At 49.2% G+C, this 5,906-nt stretch overlaps 1 long non-coding RNA gene and 1 other non-coding gene across 2 annotated transcripts; both read left to right on the forward strand.

The window, feature by feature from the left end:
- Positions 1–3,320: 3,320 nt before the first annotated feature.
- Positions 3,321–5,662, forward strand: LOC133080212 (uncharacterized). The gene is made up of 3 exons (XR_009698433.1): positions 3,321–3,528; positions 3,693–3,811; positions 5,032–5,662. It is a non-coding gene; the product is annotated as an uncharacterized LOC133080212 (long non-coding RNA).
- On the forward strand, positions 3,848–4,034 carry LOC133080986 (small Cajal body-specific RNA 16). The gene has a single exon (XR_009698663.1). It is a non-coding gene; the product is annotated as a small Cajal body-specific RNA 16 (non-coding RNA).
- Positions 5,663–5,906: the final 244 nt, after the last annotated feature.

A 5,906-nucleotide genomic window follows, 5' to 3' on the forward strand; every position in this document is an offset into this window, starting at 1 on the left:
TGTTAAGAACCCACATACGGGCAGCATTTCAGCAGACGGAAACAGGATGCAAAGACATGTTTGTTTCACATCCAGTGCTCTAGAGAATGTTCAACTGGAGACCCTAAGTCCTTTCTCACTGGGAATAGTGTAGAATGATCTGGACAGCTGCATGTCACTAGTAGCTCCCGGGAACTGTCTTCCCCTGTAGCGTTTCTAGCATTGGGTTTCATGCCAATCTTTCCCTTAAGCCTCTGCTTCCCCCAAGGCTGGGGTGTGTGCCTGACTCTATCAAGGACTCCCTTTCAGGCCATTTCACTCCGAGAGCAAGGACCTGAGAGCTGGGAAGAGCCCTGGGGGTGTCCCATGGTTGGCACCCTCTGCTCTGTGGGCTCAGGGGTCCACAGAACTTACGGGAGACCTCTGGGACCAGGCTGGCTCAAGGCCTCAGGGGGCTGTCCTGTTTCCACCAGAGCAACTCCTACTTTATCTATTCTTTCCCCCACACATAAATATTCTTTTTTATTATTTCTAAAGTAAATGGTAGCACGGCAAACATATTTTTCTCCGCCTTGCTTTTCTCTTCACTTAAAAGTATATCTTGGGGCTTCCCTGGTGGCGCAGTGGTTAAGAATCTGCCTGCCAATGCAAGGGACACGGGTTCGATCCCCAGTATGGGAAGATCCCACGTGCCGCGGAGCAACTAAGCCCGTGCGCCACAACTACTGAGCCTGTGCTCTAGAGCCCGCGAGCCACAACTACTGAAGCCCACATGCCACAACTACGGAAGCCCGCGCGCCTAGAGGCCGTGCTCCGCAACAAGAGAAGCCACGACAGTGAGAAGCCCGCGCACCGCAACGAAGAGTAGCCCCCGCTCACCGCAACTAGAGAAAGCCTGAGCGCAGCAATGAAGACCCAACACAGCCAAAAATAAATAAATAAATAAATTTATTTATTAATTTTAAAAAAGTGTATCTTGAAGGACTTTCTATCAACTTTCTCTTTTTTTATTGTGCTAAAATATAAATAACATAAAAGTTGCTATTTTAAGCATTTTTAATTAGGAAAAATTTTTATTATGGTAAAATATACCTGACATAAAACTTACCATTTTAATTTTTTGTTTTTGGCCATGCAGCTTGTGGGATCTTAGTTCCCTGACCAGGGATCAAACCCGCACCCTCGGCAGTGAAAGTGAAAGAATCCTAACCACTGGACCGCCTGGGAATTCCCAACCATTTTTTAAAATTAATTAATTAATTAATTTTATTTTTGGCTGCATTGGGTCTTCGTTGCTGCGCGCGGACTTTCTCTGGTTGGGGCGAGCAGGGGCTACTCTTCGTTGCGGAGCGCAGGCTTCTCACTGCGGTGGCTTCTCTTGTTGCAGAGCACGGGCTCTAGGCTCGTGGGCTTCAGTAGTTGCAGCACGCAGGCTCAGTAGTTGTGGCTCGTGGGCTCTAGAGCGCGGGCTCAGTAGTTGTGGCGCACGGGCTTAGTTGCTCCGCGGCATGTGGGATCTTCCCGGACCAGGACTCGAACCCGTGTCCCCTGCATTGGTAGGCAGATTCTTAACCACTGCGCCACCAGGGAAGTCCCCAACCATTGAAAAATGTACCGTCTGTGGCGTTAAGTACATTCGCAATGTTGTGCAACCATCACCAATATCTACTTCCAAGTTTTTTCATCACCCCGAATAGAAACTCCATGACCATTAAGCGGTAACTCCTCATTCTCCACTCCCCCCAGCCCTGTAACCTCTAATCTACTTTGTCTCTAAGAACCGCCTATGCTAGATATTTCATATGAATAGAATCATACGATATGAGACCTTTCCTGTCTGGTTTCTCTCACTGCTTTCAAGATTCATCCACGTGGTAGCATATGTCAAAACTTGGTTCCTTTTACGGCTGAATAATCTTCCACTGTATGTATAGACCACATTTTGTTTACCCATGCATCTGTTGATGGACACTCAGGTTGTTTCCACCTTGCAGCTTTTGTGAATAAAGCCGCTATGAACATGGGTGCACAAGTATCTGACTCTTTATTTTAAATTCTTTGGGGTATATAACTATGAGTGGAATTTTGGGTCACATAACAATTCTATGTTTAACTTTTTGAGGAACTTCCAAACTATTTTCCACAGCAGCATCATTTTACATTCCCACCAGCAATGTACAAGGGTTCCAATTTCTCTACATCCTCCCCAACGGTTCTTATTTTCAGATTTTTGGATTCTAGCCATCCTAGTGGATAGGAGTGGTATCTCACTGTGGTACCATGACTAATGATGTTGAGCATCTTTTCATGTGGTTATCAGTCATTTGTATGTCTCCTCTGGAGATATGTTTTTTCGAGTCCTTTGCCCATTTTTAAATAGGGTTTCTTGTCTTTTCGTTGTTGGGTTTTAGAAAGCTTATCTGTCTTAACTACTGGATTTCTGAAAAAATATTGCATCTAAAAAAAGAGGTTTACTGATAAATGAAGGCTGGGACCCGGTCCAGCCATTTTATCTCACATACAGAGAAACAGAGGCCCATGAGGTTAAGCCACATGGTAAGTAGCAAAACAGAGCCTGTCTGACAGATTGCTTCACCTCCTCCCATGTCACTCAGCACCTGGAGTGAGCAGCGCCCAGGTGCCCGGCTCTGTGAGGAACTACACGTGCAAAAACAAATCCTGTCCTTCGAGACTTCTGGGAAGATGAGGCTGGCAGGGTTGGGTGTTCAGGGGGCATGGTGAGAAGTTCCTTGTAACTGAGGGAGGGAGAGAGCGGCAGCATACCAGGCTAGATTCTGAAGGATTTGAGTGCCAGTGAGTTGGGATTTTTAGCCTGGAGGCCCCAAGTCATAAATTCAACCACCTTCCTGGGAAGCAATAGGGAGTGGAGGGGGCCTGTGGCTAACCAGAGCGCCGCCCTGCCTAAAGGCAGATTCCAAGACTGCTGGGTTGTGATTCCTAACATAGAAAGCAGAGGGCGGATGGCTTCCTGGCTGGCCAAGCTTGGGAAAGTAACTCATCTTCTCTGCAGCAGCGCTCTTCTCACCTGGAAAACAGGAGTGATCATCGTACCTACCCCCTGCCTAAGGTTGCATTAGGAGTAAAGGGATAATTCACGCTCAGCACCAGGCACCTAGATGGCCTTCTGATTCCCTTGCTCTAGGACCCTCCCCTCTCGCTAGGGCGCTCGCCCCCTCTAATCAACATCTCGCGGCTGCGGCCCCTTTAAGGCGGCCATGGAGGACCCAGTTTCAAAGCTAAGGGCGACCTTCTAGGTGCCGTCTCTATGGTAAGTCGTCACTTACGGCCGGAAGTGCGTGTGCGGAACGGCTTTGGCTCGGGATTAGGAAAAGAGTGGCGACACGTGCTCTCTGGTGTCCTGGGGGATGTTCGCCCTCGCCCCCGACGGGTGGCCGACCCTCGGCCCGCAGGGTGATGCTGGCCCGCGGCGCCGGTTCCCGCCCCGCGGCGGGAACGAAGCTCCGGGGGCCCGGACTTCAGGGACCGCCCCCCGCATAGCAACTGCGGCTTGGGCGGAGGAGACAGAATGTAGGCACCAAAATCGGGGTGAGGGGCTACTGTAGGAGGCGCTGCACCCCGCAGAAAAGCCTTGGATTCCCCGGCTGGGGGGGCCAGCATGAGTTTCTGGAGGTGTGTAAACATCCAGTGAGACTCATCCTCCTAGAGCACGTGGTATCACTTTCTTTTCCCAGGTTTTTCTCAGACAATAAGAGCTCTCCAGACCCCGGCGATTGGATGAAGGCATGCAACCTTTCTTTGCTTCTTCTTGTCGGTGAGCGTATTCGGAGTGACCTCAGTTTGGGGGATCCAGGTATGTCAAGCGTGGAGACGCAGTGTCCTGAGGCCGATGGTCTGGCGAGAGGCTCCTGTGTTGTTGAACCTGCCCAGTTGTGGGTGCAACCTTGTACCAGGCAGCCCGACCCTGACCGAAAGTAAATTCCCAGGAGAGGTTTTTCCTGGGTTTTGAATTTGCAGTAACAGGTGTGAACATTCTAGCAGCAGTTTGATGATCATGTATGATACTGCAAACAGGACTTTCGCTGAAAGAAGAAAACCTGTAAACAGTGTTGATGTAATTTGTTTTATTCAATAAATATTTTTTGATTCTTTGGCCAGCCACCGTGCTAAGTGTTAGGGATACAGAGATGTTACGGCCCTTGTTCTCAGGAAGCTACAGCCCAGTTGGGGAGATAAGATTAAGTGATCACCCTAAAGAGGGTATAATTCAGTCTGAGGTGAGTGCTCTGAAGGAAAGCATAGTCTAATGAGAATATGTGTCTCAAAGAATCTGATGGAGACTGGAAAGCTTTCCTGAGGATGAGACCCTTGAGCTGGACTCTGAAGGACTCAAGAATGAGTAGGAGTTTGGTGGGAAGGCCAGGGGGCAGCATGTGCAAAGGTCCAGTGGCCTAGCGAGTATGGCTAGTGGAGGAACTGGAAAAAGGCCATTGTAGCCTGGAAAGCAAAGTGGAAAACGGTGTGAAACGAAGCTGGAAAGGTGAGGAAGGGCCAGACGACACAGGGCCTATGGCTTATGTTAGGATTTGGGGCTTTGTCCAGAGAATAGTGGGAGGTTAGTACGGGATTTAAACAAGAAGATGATGTACTGAAAATTATAACTTCAAAAGAGCCCTGTGTACAGAGCAGCACAGTCTAGCAGAACTTTCTGCGATGCTGGAAACGGTCTATAATCTGTGCCGTCCTGTAGAGCGGCCCCAAGCCTGGAGTGGAATTTTAATTTAAATGTAAATGGCCACATGTGCCGAGTGGCCGCTGTGTGGGACCGCGTGGGACCGCGCAGGTCTAGAACCTGTTGGAGGGGGCAGTGACAGATCGTGGCACACAGATGCCCTTTCACTTCCTGAAGAAAGGCTGAGATAGGTTCCACTTTGGGGAGAATCCACATGTTGATCTTTCATGGAGATCTCACACAGTAACTGCTTTTAGTTTTTATTTTCTTGGTGTGGTTCAGCCTGCTCCTTCATGAAGCAGCATTCTTCCTTCTCCTACCTTCGCCTGTTTTGTTGTCAGCACACAGATGGAGAAGTGATTCTTCAACTCATCGAAGTACCTACGGCGGTCAAAGCGTTACGTCTCTGCTTTGGAGGGGCTGTCAAGAAAAGCGGTCCCTGGTGTTCCAGGGTTTGGGATGCAGAGGCAGGAAGTGCCCTGGACCCCAGGAAGGAGCGTTTCCAGTGGGACCCGGCAGAATGCGGCCCTGTGAGGAAGTAAAGGCCGTTTCCAGCCGATGAAACATGTGACCAAAGGGAGGAAGTGTGAAAGTGCTTGAGAGGGTGTGGGGAACTCAAAAGTTGGGGAGAAACTGGGGAACTGCACAGCGAGGGAAAGGGAGGAATAGGTAGGAATAGATGGGCTGGTATTGAGTTATGGGGGGCTTTGTCAGAGTTCGGCTTGTTGTGCCCGGTATGGGCCAGGAGGGCCCCACGTGGTGGTGGGCAGATGTCCGGGTGTGCCTGCAGTGGTGGGTTAGGAAGTCACTGGGGTGGAGCCCGTAGACTTGGAAGGAGGGGGCTGATTGGTCGCTGCGGGGCACCGGCTGCATCGTATTCTTGGTGGAAGGTAGATTTTAGATGTTGGAGGGTATTTTATTGTGTTAACAGTTTTAAATTCTCTGAATATTCAGACTTGCTGTAGTCAAATAAAAACTGATGAAGTGTGCTGTCTTTGTAGGTGAGTTCACTGGAAGATTTGTGTGTGTGCTGGGTGAAAATCTGCTGAGTTCGTTTCTGCCTGGTTCTGTGTGCCTGAAATGTAATTGTTTTGTTTAGCACTTTCCAAGTTTGTTTGGTTTAACTCTTGTCTACATAGTTTTTGAGTGCTGACCTGCTTAATGCCCTGTTTTGTATGAGAATATAAATAAAAGGAGTCAGACCCCAGGGAGACTT

Source organism: Eubalaena glacialis, chromosome 19, assembly GCF_028564815.1.
Source record: "Eubalaena glacialis isolate mEubGla1 chromosome 19, mEubGla1.1.hap2.+ XY, whole genome shotgun sequence".
NCBI classification, from domain to species: Eukaryota; Metazoa; Chordata; class Mammalia; order Artiodactyla; family Balaenidae; genus Eubalaena; species Eubalaena glacialis.